At 43.0% G+C, this 16,946-nt stretch overlaps 1 pseudogene; it reads right to left on the reverse strand.

Moving 5' to 3' along the window:
* Positions 1 to 10,389: 10,389 nt before the first annotated feature.
* LOC124225630 (olfactory receptor 7A17-like) lies at positions 10,390 to 11,237 on the reverse strand (annotated as a pseudogene).
* Positions 11,238 to 16,946: the final 5,709 nt, after the last annotated feature.

Genomic DNA, 16,946 nt, shown 5'->3' on the forward strand with positions numbered 1-16,946 from the left:
CAATTAGAGATGATTTTGCACCTATGACACTTGGTAATATCTGAAGGATTACTGCTAATCACCTAAATTGCACAGGACAACACACAACACAAATACTTATCCAGCCCCAAATATCACTAGTGAGAAAGTAAGAAAATCTATTCAGCACCAGCTGTTCTGCTCTTCAGTGTGCTCGTGAGTCACTGGCGATTCTAGTTCAAATGCAGATTCTGATGAAGCTCATCTCCTCTGGTTCCAGAGACTAAATTTCTAACAAGCTCCTGGGTGATGTTGATGCTGTGGATCCCAATGTATGGACCACACTTTGAGTAAAAATGCTACAGTCCCATATTAGAGTCAGGTGCAGGTATTTTTAGGATTTTTCTAAGTTGTATAAAAGATAACCAAATCGTCTCTTCATATAGTTTTGTTAAAAAATGTATTGGAGTAACATTGGCTTGGTTTATAGCATCGTATAAATTTCAGGTGTACATCATTATATTTTGACTTCCATAAAGACTACATTGTGTTCACCACCAAAAGTCTTGTTTCCATTTGTTACTGTGCAAATACCTCCTTTTTCCCCTTTCACCCTCCCACCAACACCTTTCCCTTCTGGTAACCACTACTCTGTTCTCTGCATCTGTGTATTTGTTTCTTTGTTTGTTTTACCTTCCGCATATGAATGAGATCATATGATATTTGTCTTTCTACATCTGACTTATTTTGCTGAGCTTAATATCCTCAAGGTCCATCCATGTTGTTGGAAATGGTGAGAATTCCTATTTTTTATGACCAAGTAGTATTTCATTGTATATATACACTACATCTTCTTTAACTGTTCATCTGTTGATGTGCACCCAGTTTGTTTCCAAGTCTTGGCTATTGTAAATAGTGCTGCAATGAAGATAGAGTGCATACATCTTTTCAAATTGTTTTTGTTTTCTTCTGATTAGCACCATGAAGTGGACTAGCTGGATCATATGGTGGTTCTATTTTTAATTTGTGAGGAATTTTCACAATGTTTTCCATAGTGGCTGCACAGATTTAGATTTCCACCAGTAGTGTACTAGTTTCCTCTTTTCCTTATCCTTTCCAATGCTTGTTATTACTTGTCTTTTAGTAATATCTCTTCCAATATGCATGAGGAGATATTATATTGTGGTTTCAATTTGCATTTCCCTGATGGTTAGCAAGTTTGGGTATCTATTCAAGTGCCTGTTGGCCATCTGTATTTCTTCTTTGTAAAATGTCTATTCAAGTCTTCTGCCCATATTTTAATGGGATTTTTTGTTGTTTTGCTATTGAGTTGTATGAGTTCTTTATGTATTTTGGATGTTAACCCATTGTCAGATATATGATATGCAAATATTTTCTCCCACACAGCAGGTTGCCATTTCATTTTGTTGATGATTTCCTTTGCTGTGCAGAAGCTTTTTAGTTTGGTGTAGTCCATCATTTATTTTCAATTTTACTGTCTTTTCTTTTGGAATCAGATCCAAAAAATTGTTACCAAGACTGATATAAAAGAGCTTAACACCTAAGTTTTCTTCTAGGAATGTTACGGTTTCAGGTCTTACATTCAAGTCTTTAATCCATATTAAGTTAATTTTTGTGTATGGTGTGAGGTAGTAGTCTAGTTTTATTCTTTTCATATGACTGTTCAGTTTTCCTAACAAAATTAATTTAAGGGATTGTTCTTGCTGCATTGTATATTCTTCCCTCCTTTGTCATAAATTAATTGACCATGTACCTGTGGGTATATTTTTTGGCTCTCTATTCTGTTCCATTGATCTATGTCTGTTTTTATGCCCATATCATACTGTTTTAATTAATTTAGACGTGTAATATAGTTTGAAATCAGGGAGTGTGATGCCACCAGCTTTATTCTTTCTCATTATTGCTTTGGCTATTCAAGATCTTTTGTGGTCCCATACAAATTTTAGGATTGTTTCTTCTATTTCAGTGAAATATGCATTGGAATTTTTATAAGGATTGCATTGAATCTGTAGATTGCTATGGGTGGTATGGACATATTAACAATATTAATTCTTTCAATTCATGAGCCTGGAATATCTTTTCATTTATTTGTGACTTCTATTTCATTCATCGATTTATTAAAGTTTTCTGTGTACAGGTCTCTCAAAACCTTGGTTAAATTTATTCCTCGGTATATTGCTCTTTTTGGTGAAATTGTAAATGGGATCTTTTTTAAAAATTTCTCATTCTGATTGTTGTTAAGTGTGTAGAAACACAACAGATTTTTTTATATTTATTTTTTATCTTGCAACTTCATTGAATTTTTTTTTTATGAGTTCTAATGGTTGTTTGGTGGAGTCTTTATGGTTTTCTATATATAAAATCATGCCATCTGCAAATAGTAACAGTGTTACTTCTTTCTTTTCAATTTGGATACGTTTTATTTCTTGTGTTTTTTGTTTAATTGCTCTAGCTGGGTATTCAAATAGTATGTTGAGAAACAGTGACAAGATTGGGCATCCTTGCCTTATTCCTGATCTTAGAGGAAAAGCTTTAATCTTTTCACTGTTGAGTACAATGTTAGCTGTGGGCTTGTCATATATAGGCTTTGTATGTTGAGGTACATTCCCTCAATACACACTTTGTTGAAGGTTTTTATTATAAACGGAAGTTGCATTTTGTCAAATGCTTTTATTGCATCTATTGTGATGATCATATGATTTTTCACCTTCATTTAGTAAATGTGGTATATCATGTTGATCAATTTGCAAATGTTGAACCACACTTCCATCCTGGGAACAAGTCCTGCTTGATCATAATATAGGATCCCTTTAATATATTGCCAAATCTGGCTCACTAATAGTTTGTTGAGGATTTTTGCATCTATGTTCATTATGGATATTGGCTTGTAATTTATTTTTCTTGTGGTATCCTTGCCTGGTTTTGGTATTGGGATAATGTAGGAAATTTAAAATGAGTTTGGAAGTATTCCCTCCTCTTCAGGTTTTTGGAAGAGTTTGAGAAGGATTGTACAATTCTATTTTTACTATCTGGTCTTGAACTCTTTTCTGTTGGGAGGTTTTTTGTTATCAAATCAATCTTCTTACTAGTATTTGGTTTATTGAGATTTTCTATTTCTTCATGCTGCAGTCTTGGAAGGCTGTATGTTTCTAGGAATTTAACCATTTCTTCTAGGTTGTCCAATTCATGGTGTGTAATCGTTCACATAGTGTCTCACAATACTTTGCATTTCTGTAGTATCAGCTGTGATGTCTTCTGTTTCATTTCAGACTTCATTCAGTCAAGTCCTGTCTTGGATTGTTGCTATTGAGCCTAGCTAAAGGTTTATAAACTGTGCTTGTCTTTTTGAAGACCCAGCTTCTACTAATATTGATATTTTTGTCTCTATTTCATTTATTTCCCTCTCAGATGTTTATTTCCTTCCTTCTACTACCTTTGGGCTTCATTTGTTCTTCTTTTCCCACTTCCTTGAAATGTCAATTTAGATTGTTTATTTGAGATTTTTCTTCTTTCTTGAGGTAGGTCTGTGTCACTGTGAACTTCCCTTTTAGAAATGCTTTGTAGAATACCATAAATTTTGGTATGTTATATTTACATTTTCATTTGTCTCAAGGTAGTTTTTAATTTCTCCTTTGACTTATTTTTTGACACATGGGTTGTTCAGTAGAGTGGTGTTTTACCTACATATATTTGTGGTTTTCTATTTTTCTTCTTGTAATTGATTTCCAGTTTCACACCATTGTGGTTGGAAAAGATGCTTGATGTGATTTCAATATTCCTAAATTTATTGAGACTATATTTTTGGACTAACATATGATCTATCCAGGACAATGTTTCATGTGTACTTGAAAAGAATGTGTATTCTGTTGCTTTGGGGTGGAATGTTCTCTATATATTGATTGAGTCCATCTGGCTTAATGTGATATTTAAGGCTGAATTTTCCTTATTGTCTTGATGATTTATCCATTAATGTAAGTGGGATATTAAAGTCCTCCACAATTATTGTATTGCTGTCAATTTCTCCCTTCAATATTTGCTTTAAATATTTAGGTGCTTTTACGTTGGCTGCATAAATATATAAATGGCAGATCTTGTTGTTAGATTGACCCGTTTATCATTATGTAATGTCCTCTTTGTATATTACTGCAGTCTTTGTGTTAAAACCTATTTTGCATGAAATTAAGTATAGCTACCTCAGCTTTCTTTTGGTTTTAAATGGAATACATCTTTTTTCCATCTTTTAACTTTCAGTGTGTGCATATTCTTACATCTGAATTGAGTCTGTTGTAGGCATCATATAGATGGGTCTTGTCTATATTTATTTATATTTTTTAAATATTTTTTGAGGAAGATTAGCCCTGAGCTAATTACTGCCAATCCTCCTCTTTTTGCTGAGGAAGACTGGCCCTGAGCTAACATCCATGCCCATCTTTCTCTACTTTATATGTGGGACACCTACCACAGCATTACGTGCCAAGTGGTGCCATGTCCGCACCCGGGATCTGAACCAGTGCACCCCGGGCTGCTGAGAAGTGGAATGTGCAAATGTAACCACTGCGCCACCAAGCTGGCCCTGAGTCTTGTTTATATATCCGTTCAGCCACTCTATGTTTCTTGACTGGAGAATTTTGTACATTTGCATTTAAAGTAATCATTGACAAGTATGTGTTTATTGATGTTTTAAAAATTACTTTCTGGCTGTTTTAGTAGTTACTCTCTGTTACTTTCTTCTTCTCTTGATCTCTTCTTTTATGATTTGATGACTTTCTTCACTGTTATGCTTAGATTCCTTTCCCCTTATCTTTTGTGTATCTCCTATAGATTTTTGCTTTGTGGTTACCATGAAGCTTACATAAAACAACCTATATTTATAACAGTCTATTTCATATTGATAGTAACAAATTTGAGCACATTATAAAATTGCACTTTTGCTCTCTCCTCATGTTTCATGTTTTTTGATGTCACATTTAACATCATTTTATTTCATGTATCCCTTAACCAATTATTGTAGTTATAGTTATTTTTACTACTTTTGTCTTTATCTTCATACCAGCTTTATATGAGATTAATTCATTACCTTTGGTATATATTTACCTTAACAGTGAGATTTATACTTTCATGTGTTTTGTTGTTTGTAATTAGTGCCTTTTTTTAGCTTAAAGTTGTCCTTTTAACATTCCTTGTAAAGCTGGTTTAGTGATGATGAACACTTTTAGCTTTTGCTTGTCCAGAAAACTCTTTATTTCTTCCTCATTCTAGATCAAAACTTTGTAAGGTAAAGTATTCTTGGTAGAAACCATTTTTTATCAGCACTTTGAATAAATTGTGCCTCTCCTTTCTGGCTGCAAAGGTTTTGCTTAAAAATCTGCTGATAGTCATATGTTGGTTCCCTTGAATGTAACAAGTTGGTTTTGTCATGCTGCTTTTAAGATTTTCTCTTTATCTGTAATTTTTGACATTTTAATTATACTGTATCTGAGTGTGGATCTCTTGGGGTTTGTCTTATTTGGAATTCTCAGGGCTTCCTGGGTCTGGATGTCTGTTTCCATCCCCAGGTTAGGAAAGTGTTCGGCCATTATTTCTTCAAATATAAATTTTCTGTCCCTTTCTCTCCCTATTCTCCTTCTTGTACCCCTATGGTGTGGATGTTATTCTATTTGATGTTGTCTCTTAAGGTATGGCCACTTTTTAAAATTCTTGTTTCTTTTTGCTTCTCTGTTTGGGTATGTGCCACTGTCCTGTCCTTGAGATCACTGATCCTTTCTTCTGCTTCATCTAGTCAGCTGCTGAACTCCTGTAGTGTATTTTTCAGTTTAGCTATTGTATTCTTCAGCTCCATGTCTTCTGTTTGGTACTTTCTTGTGTTTTATACCTCTTTGTTGAAGTTCTCAGTGTGTTCGTCTCTTCCTCATGAGTTTGGTGAGCATCTTTAGACCATTATTTTGATATCTTTATCAGGTAAATTACTTATCTCTGTTTTATCAAGTTCTTTTCCGAGGTTTTATCTTGTTTGTCTGTTCTTAATATATTCTTTTGTGTCCCCATTTTGCTTGATTATCTGTGTCTTTTCTATGTATTAGGCAAAAGAGTTACTTTTCCCCAAACTTATATACTAGTTACTTGCCTCATATATAAGTTGAAACTCATTGTTCAGCCTTGCCCTAACTCTTGGTTTTCTCTCAAATATTTATGATGTCCAAGCCATGTTTTATTTTTCATAGCTCCAAGTTGTTGCGGGTGTGCCAAGACCTGTCAGTGTGCCAAATGGCAGGATCTTGGTCAGCATCCAATTTCAGGCTAACTGAAATAGGACCCTCAGACAGCAGGTTTTAAAGTATACAAGTATATAGAGTCCTGTGGGACCACCATCATAAACCTTGCTGGCCTCCAGGCTAGGTGATCTGGAAGTGTCTTTTGTGCAACAGTTGGGAAACTGAGGACTTCAGATGACAAGTGTATAAGCTCCTTTCTTGGAGGTACTAGTGAGCTGTGGTAAGAGAGAGAGACTACAAAGAAGGTCCCTCCAGTCAACATTATCTGAGAGCCAGTTGACCAAGGAGAGTCCCTTGTTCAGCAGCAACAGAAACTGAGGTACTAGATTTAAAACTAGGACATCAGACATGAGTAAAACTCCCCTCCTAGAGACACTGGTGGTCCAGATGCAGTAGAGAGAGTGTTAGATACTGCCCATCTGCTGAGTACTCTGAATAGGTTTACAGTGAGCCCTTAGATGTGTGTTAGAATAGAAGCCTGCCCCTCAGGTAGCAGCTGCATTGATAAGCTGTAAGCCTCTTTCATGGAGAGACCAAGCTCCTGGGCCTCTTGCTCCTTGATGTGCCCTGAGTGCAGTAGCTGTATAATAACACATTTTCTGTGTTTTTATAGCCTTCAGGGGCCAGTGTAAGCTCTGCTGGGCTCCAGAGCCAGGTGATGTAGAGATGTCCCCTGGCAGCAGCAAAAAATGGGGCACCAGAAAAGGGTATAAACTCTTTTCTGGGAGATACCAGAGAGCTGGAGCAGGGCAGAAGGAGAGCCCAAAGACTGCATCCATGGCCTCTGTTCCCTAGGAATGCCTCCCTTGGCCTTTATGAATATGGCAGACCAGAATGTGTCAGGCAAAAGCTCCTGGACAAGTAAATAGGCCTTTTTCCAAAAAAGATCCATGCTATGTTTCAGTCTGCCATCAGTGAAGTTTCCTGGGGTGGCTGCCAGCCAAGAACTGTTCCTCTGATTGTTACAGTCCATGGGATCCAAGAGCACAAGCCCTCCTGTCCTCATAAGCCAGGCTTTCAATGGTGTCCCCTAGGCTGCTACCATAAAAACTGGGGCTCTGTATGTGGAATAAAAAGCATGGGTACCAGGCATATGTAAAATCTCCCCTCCAGGAGACACTGGCACTGTGGAGTGTGCCAGAAGGAGAGCACATGAACTGTGCCTGCACTTTTCAAACTGCTGCTTCTGTGCTGGGCACTGGAAGAAGTGAGTACTTGCACAAACACCTTAAGAGCAGTTTCCCCATTTGCTGTATCCATTTGGGCTCATGGTCATAATACCCAATTGTTTTCAAAGTCAGATGTCTTGGGGCCTTGTCTTGCAAATACAGATCTTCAGAGTTGGGGTGCTTGAGTTGGGGTGAGAGCCCTTCACTCCTTGGGAAGAAGCTCTTGGTTAGTGAGGCCCCCCCCTGGTTGTGGGTTGCTGTCCCAGGGGCATGGATTTGGGCAGACTAAGTCTCAGCCAATTTTAACAATTACATTAAAAGGCCATTAAAGTTTATTGTGCACTTTCCTAAATTTTATGCAAATGGAAATGTAGTGTGTGTACCATAATTTTTGTATGCCTCCTTTAATTCATCAAATTATACATTTCAAATATGTGCACTTTGTAGTATGTAATTATTCTTCAACAGATTACTTACAAAGAAAAAAATCTAGAAGTGCCAGGATCAGAACAGGATCTGGAGCACAGACAGCTGCTTCACACTGAGCAGTGGTAGGAGACATCTCTTCTACCTGGGCAGAAAAAAAGTGTCATCAATGGATATAGGGACAGTAGAAGTAAATTAAAGTAATTTACACTTGATCCACTCTTTTTGTGTAAAACATAAGATAAAAATACATATAGAGGGGCTGGCCCAGTGGTGCAGCAGTTAAGTTTGCGTGATCTTCTTCAGTGGCCTGGTATTCACTTGTTCAGATCCAGGGTGCAGACACAGCACTGTTACTGAACATGAAGTGAGTTCGCTCACCCATTGCACAGCAAGCCAATCTCTGACACTGGGTGTGGTGGAAGAAAGTAGGAATTTTATTTTTGCACAGCTCTGAGCAAGGAGAGAGGGCAGCTAATGCTGAAACCCCAAACTCCCCAAAAAGCTAAAAGGAAGGGTTTTTATTTGAGGTTTTAGCTGGGGAGGGAGAACATATGGCCTTGCTGGTCGGAGCTTTCCCACCAGCCTGTCTTTGGCCTTGAGACACTTGCAGAGAGGAGGAAGCCTGTGACCTTGCTGGTCAGCAGCTTTCCCACCAGTCTGTATCTCTTTGTGGGGAGGAGATAATCCAGGTACTTGTCCTTGACGGTGTCTGTCTCCATGGAGGATAGTGGATTGTGGAGGCAGGAAGCCAGAGAGTAAGCAGGGAATGAGTGTTTTGGTTTTAACCCCATATATGCTGCATTTAACGTGGGGAAACTGATATCAGAGTTGATATCAGCACCACTTGGCAAGCCATGCTGTGGCAAGTGTCCCACCTATAAAGTAGAGGAAGATGGGCATGGATGTTAGCTCAGGGCCAATCTTCCTCAGCAAAAAGAGGAGGATTGGCAGCAGTTAGCTCAGGGCTAATCTTCATATATATATATATAGAAACAAAGTTAACTGATCATATATTGGTTCAAGTGAGAAGAACACCATGGCCTCACACAATATCATGGATGAGCCTTACAAACACAATGTGGAGACTCACAGCTGACTATAGACCCACAATGAGATCAGTAGAGCTCAGAACAACTCCCCACCATGCAATCCCTTTGATAATAAAGGTAATATATTAAATCTTTTTCTTTCAAGATGGCTTGTTATGCAGCAACAGGTAACTGATTCAATAATCAAATTGAACAGAAGGGAGGACAAGTATAATAATCTGATCCTTATTATTCCTGGCATTTGTTCTTATATTTGAAGACAACATTCATAGTTACTCTGTTATTTGTTTATTTTAGACAACTGTATTTTAAAGCTCTCATGAGGGTTCCTTTCAGGGTAACCAGGAAAGACTGAATGGACATTCATATTTGTTCAGGAAAACTGGTACCCAGATTCACATGGCTGGACAGGAAGTCAAGCTCTCTTTTGAGTCATTCTGTAATCATAAAAAGATAAACATCCTGAGCATAATGGTTGATAATGATAATGATCAACATCCCTTTCATGGTGATGACAATACCTAGAATGGGGAAAACATTTTTTCTTTGTAGCAATGAAAGCATTTGTGTTATAAATAACACTGGAAGTTTGCAAGCAGAAAGAAAAGATAATTCAATAAAAAGTAGAAAAACATCAGTGAATCCTTATTGAAAAATTTAAAGTTGTTTACACATGGCTACCAATCTCTATGTTCCAATGAGTAGATGTACAGAGTAAAAATGGAATATTCTGCCTAGAATACAAGCTGTTATTGTAAATTTTGCTTCATAAAATTGAAAGTCCTCTGTAATTCTAAGGTCAGATTAAGTCACTCTGTTTATTAAAACTTGTCCTTCACTGAAAAATCGTCTGGGAGAAATGTGTTTGATGGTCATTTGCCAGTGACTAGGCTCGGCATTGTGGACACCAGGCTGAAAGAATATAAGATCCTAATGAGGAGAATAAAACCCAGTGACCATTTACAAATCACCACAGTGTGTTACAGTCTACATTATCTGGAGGAGCAATTAAGACAGTGACATACAAAGGAATGCCTGGCATAAAGTGAAAATTGTGTTCTCAGATGTTCCTCTATTATACAATTATACAAATTTCCTTGGTCATCAAGTGTAGTTTTTTTCCATATGAGTGATACAATTCATGACAATTCTTTTAGTAAAACAAAAGAAAAATTGTTACGATATATGTCATTTGAGAAAAAGTATTCTAAGAAAAAATCCATGCTGTTTCATTAAGCTAATTGGAATTTGCAAATATTCTGGTCCATGACTGGGATACATTTTCAAAAGTAAGAAAACAACAAAGGGGAAAAGTGTTAGTTATCAATGAGAGCAGAAAGCTTAATAAAGGGAGTTACATGAATAGAAAGAAGTGAAAGAAGTAGAAATACCAGGAAATAAATAGAAAGAACCATATCACTTCAAAAGTCTGACCAAATGACCATATCTTCTGTCTCTGAGGTTTTCACCTCTGCAATCATGGACATTTCTTCAGTGCTGGGACAGTTTTGTAGTTTCCTTCACAAAGAATGATTTCAGAGCCTTCTTTTTGTCTGTATTCCTCAGGCTGTAGATGAAGGGGTTCAGCATGGATGTGGCCACAGTGTACATCACTGAGACTATTTCACTTGAGTGTGAGCTGTGGGTGACAGCAGAGCTGAGGTACACTCCTAGGACTGTACAATAAAATAAAGAGACAACTGAGAGGTGAGACATAAAGGTGGAAAAGGGCTTGTACTTCCCCTGAGCTGATGAGATTCCACTTATGCAGGAAACTATCTTGGAGTAAGACTAAAGGATACCAGCAAAAGGACCCCCACCCAGAAGGATGGCTGCAAAATACATCACCATGTGTTAAGAGAGGTGTCAGAGCAGGCAAGTTGGACCATCTGATTAAGTTCACATAAAAAGTGGAGGATTTCCAAGTTGGTACAGAAGGAAAGCCACAATGCTTTTAAGCTTTTTAATAAGGAATTCAGGATACACACAATCCAGGACACCAGAATCATCAGTCCACAGAGCCAGAGGTTCATGATGACTGTGTAGTGCACGTGGTGGCAGATGGCCACAAATCGGTCATAGGCCATCAAGGTTAGGAGAATGGTGTCCAACACTGCAAAGAGTATGAGAAAATAAATCTGTGTGGTGCAGCCCTCATAGGTTATGACTTTGCTTTGTGTCTGGATGTTCCGCAGCATCTTTGGGATGGTGGTGGAGGTGAAACAGACATCTACAAAGGACAGGTTAAAGAGGAAGAAGTACATGGGTGTGTGGAGGAGGGAGTCTTAACTGACAGCCAAGATGATGAGCAGATTTCCACACATAGTAATCAGGTACATAGTGAGGAAAAGCCCAAATATGAGGAGCTGCAATTCTGCCCTCTCTGAAAATCCCAGAAGAAGAAATCCTGAAATATGTCTATTATTGCCTGGTTCCATGTGGTGAAAGTGATTCCTAGGAAGGAAGGAAGTAAAATGACTAATTTTCACAGAAACTGACATTACTAACATACTTGAAATGCTACAATTTATCATTTGTAGTCAAAAAAATAACGTTAATATTATGTTTATGAATATGATCCCCTTTGGGCATCCCTTATGCTACATCTGATATGGAATTTTTGTCCCAATCATCTTTTTTTTAAAGGGTCATACATTCTACAGTTTTAATGAAAGATTCTTCATGTATTTCAGGACATAAATTGAGTGTTGACCATGTTTTAGGCACTGTTGAAAGTTTAATGCTAATATTATGTTATGAATGACATCCCGGACATGCCAGAACCACATGCCAGAGAAGACGATACAACCCACTGAACATGCCAGAACCACCTGCCAGACACGCCTGAGTCACATGCTGGACACGCATTATCCACCTGCCAGAAACGAATTATCCACCTGCCAGACATGCCTGAACCACCCAGTGGTCATGACAGAACAACCCATTACACGTGCCTGAAACACTGACCAGACACGCTGGAAACAGTCACCAGCCATCCAGAAACACCATCAGACACACCTGAAACACCCGCCAGACACGCCAAAACTAACTGCCAGACACACCGGAAACACCTTTCGGGTACCCCAGAACCACATGCCAGATACCCTGAAACCACCTGCTGAATACACCAGAACCATGTACTGGAAACACTGGACCCACCGGCCAGATACACCAGAACCAGGTGCTGGATATGCCTAAACAACCTGCCGGACAAGCCTGAACAACCTGCCAGACAAGCCTGAACCATCTGCCACATACACCCGAACCACTTGACATACACGCTGGAACCAACTGCCTGGCACGCCTGAACCACCTGTCAGAAATGCCGGAACCAACCCCCAGAGATGCCGGAACCACCCGCCGGACACACCCAAACCACCTGCCAAACACACTGGAAGCACTTGTCAGGTACGCCAGAATCAGGTTCCAGATACCCTGAAACCACCTGCTGGATACACCAGAACCATGTACCGGAAATGCCGGAACCACCTGCTAGATATACTGGAACCAAGTGCCGGACATGCCTGAACCACCTGCCGGACAAGCCTGAACCACTTGATGGACACTCTGGAACCACCTGCCCAGCACGCCGTAACCACCCACGGGACACGCCAGAACCACTCATCGGGCACTGCTGAACCACCCACCAGACATGCTGCAACCACCTGCTGGACACTTACTAAGTACATGGGAGACACGCTGGAAACACCTGCCAGATACACTGGAACCAGGTGCCGGATATACTGAAACCACCTGCTGCATATGCCAGAACCAGGTGCTGGGCACAATGGAACCACATGCCAGAAATGTCGAGTCACCTCCCAGATATGCCGAAATAGGTGCCAGGCAAGCCTGAACAACCTGCTGGACAAGACTGAACAACTTGCAGGATACACCAGAAACACTTGACGAACACTCTGCAACCACTTGCTGGATAGGCAGGAACCACCTGACTTACATGCCGGACCCACCTCCTGGACACACCAGAATCACCAGCCAGCCATGCAGGACCCACTGCTGGACACACCTGGACCAACTGCTGGACACGCCTGAAGCACCGGCTGGATATGCCCAAACCACCATTTGGACACATCAAAAAAAAGTTTCAGAAATTCCTGGGCCACAGGATGGTCATGCCTGGATCACATGCCAGATGAACCTGAACCACGAGACGGACATGCTTGAACAACCTGCCAGACATGCAAGACAACACACTGGACACCAGAACCACCTGCCGGACTTGCCAGAACCACTCACCTGAAATGCTGGAACCACCGTCCAGACATGCCAGAACCACCTGCCAGGTACACCAGAACCAGGTGGAGGAAATGCTGGAACAGGCCCTGGACATGCCAGAACCACCGGGTGGACATGCTGGAACCTCCTGATGGGCATGCAAGAATCAGGTCCCAGTCATGCTGGAACAACTTGGCAGACATGCCTGAACCACATGCCGGACATGCCGGAACTACCTGCTGGACACGTCTGAACCACCCACTGGAAACTACAGAACCACATTCCAGATGTGCCCCAAACACTTTTCTGACACGCACCTGCCAGATACACTGGAACCATGTCTTTGGCACACCCGACCAGGTGCCAGACACGCCTGAACTACCTACCAGACAAACCTGAATGAAGTACCTGACACTGCTGAAACACCTGCTGGATATGCCAGAACCACATCCCAGAAGCACTGGAACCACCTCCCAAATGTGCCAGAACCAGGTGCCTGTAAGGCTGGAAACACCTGTCGGACACACCAGAACAGGTGCCAGACATGGCAGAACCACTTGACTGATACACTGGAACCACATGCTGGACACACTGGAACCAGGTGCCAGACATGCCAGAACCACCTACAAGACACGCTGGAACTAGCTGCTGGACAAGCCTGAACCACATGCCAGACAAGACTGAACCACCTGCTGGATACACCTGAAGCACTTTACAGACACTCCAGAACCACCCGCCAGACATGCAGGAATCAGGCCCTGGACATGCCAGAGTCTCCTGAGGGGCATGCCAGAACCAGATGCCAGACATGCCAAAATCATCTGCCAGATGTGCTGGAACCAGGTCCGGATACACCAGAACCATCAGCCAGACATGCCAGAACCAACACCCAAACACGCCGGAATCTGGTTCCAGTAACCCTGGAACCACCTGCTGGAAAAAACTGAACCTCCTGCCGCATATGCCAGAACCTTTAACCAGAAGCACCAGAACCACCTGCTGGATACGCCAAAATCACCTGCCAGATACACCTGAACCAGGTGCCAGATATCCTCGAACCACCTTCCGGACATGCCAGAACCACTACCCTGAAATGCCAGAACCATCCACCGGACATGCAGGAATCAGGCCCCAGACACACTGGACCCACCTGGCAGACACACCGGAATCTCCTGCCAGACACTGCAGAATGAGGTCCTGGACATGCCAGAATATCCTTCCGGACATGCCTGAACCACACACCAGACACACCAGAACCACTTGCAGGACCCACCATATAACCTGCCGGATGCACTGGAACCCGATTGGGATATGCTGGGACCACCCACTGGACACACCAGAACCACCCACCAGACACACTGTAATCAGATCCTGGACACAGTGGAACCACCTGCCAGACACGCAAGAAGCACCTGCCAGAAACGCCAGAGCCAACTGCTGGTCACAATGAAACTACCACCCAGACACATCGGAACCACTCGTAGGACATCCCTTATCCACCCACCAGACACGTTGAAACCACTGGCTAGACCTGCCCGAAGGACGAGCCGGACATGCCAGAACCACCCACTGGACACACCTGGGCCACCTGCTGGACAAGCCTGAACCACCTGCTGAACATGCCCAAACCACCTTTGAGACACATCAGAACCACGTATCAGAAACGCCTAGACCACTGGATGGCCATGCCTGGACCACATGCCAGATGCACCTCTACCACCTGATTGACACAGCTGAACAACTTGCGAGACCACTGGAGCCACCTTCCGGACATGCTGGAACAAGGTGCCGGACACGCAAGAACCACCTGCTGGATACCCGGAAATCACCTGCCAGATATGCCTGAACCAGGTGCTGGCTACACGGGAACCACCCTCCAGACATGCCGGAACCACCACCCTGACATGCTGGAACCACCCACTGGACACACAGGAATCTGGCCCCGGACATGCCAGAACCACCTGGCAGACATGCTGGAATCACGCAACAGAGACGCTGGAACCAACTTCCGGACACGCCAGAAGCATCCACCAGACACGCCAGAACCAACTTCCAGACATACCAGAACCACATGCTGGACACACTGGAACCAACTGCTGGAAGTGACAGAACCACCTTCTAGACGTGCCCCAAACACAATCCGGACATGCAGGAACGACCTGCCAGATACACCAGAACCATGCGCTGGACACACCAAACCAGATGCCAGACACACCTGAACCACCTGTCAGACAAGTCTGAACCAAGTGCCAGACATGCCTGAACCACCTGCCAGATAGGCCAAAAACAGGGGCAGCATACGCCAGAACCAGGTGCTGGACATGACTGCCAGACTGAACCACCTGCCAGACAAGCCTGAACCATCAGCCAGAGAGTCCTGAACCACCTGCCGGACATGCCAGAACCACCTTCCCAACGCACTGGAACCATCTGTTGCACATGCCAGAACCACCTGCCTGACATGCAGGAGCCACCTCTCAGACGCGCCGGAACCATCTGTTGGACATATCGGAACCACCTGTCAGACATGCCAGAACCAAGTGCCAGACACGCTGGAACCACCTGCTGGACGTGCCTGAAATGCCTGCCAGACATGCGTGAACCACCTGCCGGATACGCCAGAAACAGGTGTTGCACATGCCCAAACCAGGTGCCAGACACGACTGAACAACCTGCCAGACAAGCATGAAGCACCTGCTGGAGAGGCCTGAACCACCTACGGGACACACCAGAACCAACTTCCGAATGTGCCAGAACCATCTGGTGGACATGCCAGAACACCTGCTAGACACGCCAGAATCTATTGCTGGGCAGTGGGGAAAAAGCTGCTGGAAAAGCCTGATCCATCCGTGGGACACGCCTGAATTACCTGCCAGACATGCTTCATCCACCTGAAAGACAGGCCAAAATCAACTACCAGACATGACCGATCCACCTTCAGGACACTCTGGAACCACCCCCTGGACATGCTGTAACCACCTGCTAGACACGATTGATCCATCCACTGGACACCACTGATCCAAACACCAAACACTGCTGAACCACCAGCCAGACACACTGGAAGCACCCACCGGACATGCATCAGCCACCTACAGGACACAAAGGAACCACCCGCCGGACACACTGGAACCACCTTCTGGATGCACCAGAACCATATGTTGGACATGCTGGAACCACCTGCCGGACACTTTGGAACCACCTGTGCATACACTTGAAACAGGTGCAGCACATGATGGAACCACCTGCCAGACACACCAGAACCACTTGTCAGATACTCCGGAACCAGGTGCCAGACATGCTGGAACCACCTGCCGAACAAGACTGAACCACCTCCCGGACACACCAGAATCAGCTCTCAGACATGCCAGAACCAGGTACTTGATACCACCTGATACCTGATACGCCAGAACCACCTGCTGGAAATGCCTGAAATGCCTGCCAGACATGCGTGAACCACCTGCCGGATACACCAGAAACAGGTGTTGCACATGCCGGAACCAGGTGCCAGACACGACTGAACCACCTGATGGAGAGGCCTGGACCACCTGCGGGACACACTGGAACCAACTTCCAAACACGCCAGAACCATGTGGTGGACCTTCCGGAACCACCTGCCAGACACGCCGCAACCAGTGCTGGGCATGCCGGAACCACCTGCCGGATATGCTGAAACCATCTGCAGGATATACCAGAACCAGGTGCCGGACATGCCAGAACCACCTGCTGGATACACCAAAATCACCTGCCAGATATGCCTGAACCAGGCACCGGATACCCTGGAACCACATGCCGGACATGCTGGAACCTCCACA

This window comes from Equus quagga, chromosome 14 (genome assembly GCF_021613505.1).
Source record: "Equus quagga isolate Etosha38 chromosome 14, UCLA_HA_Equagga_1.0, whole genome shotgun sequence".
NCBI lineage: Eukaryota > Metazoa > Chordata > Mammalia > Perissodactyla > Equidae > Equus > Equus quagga.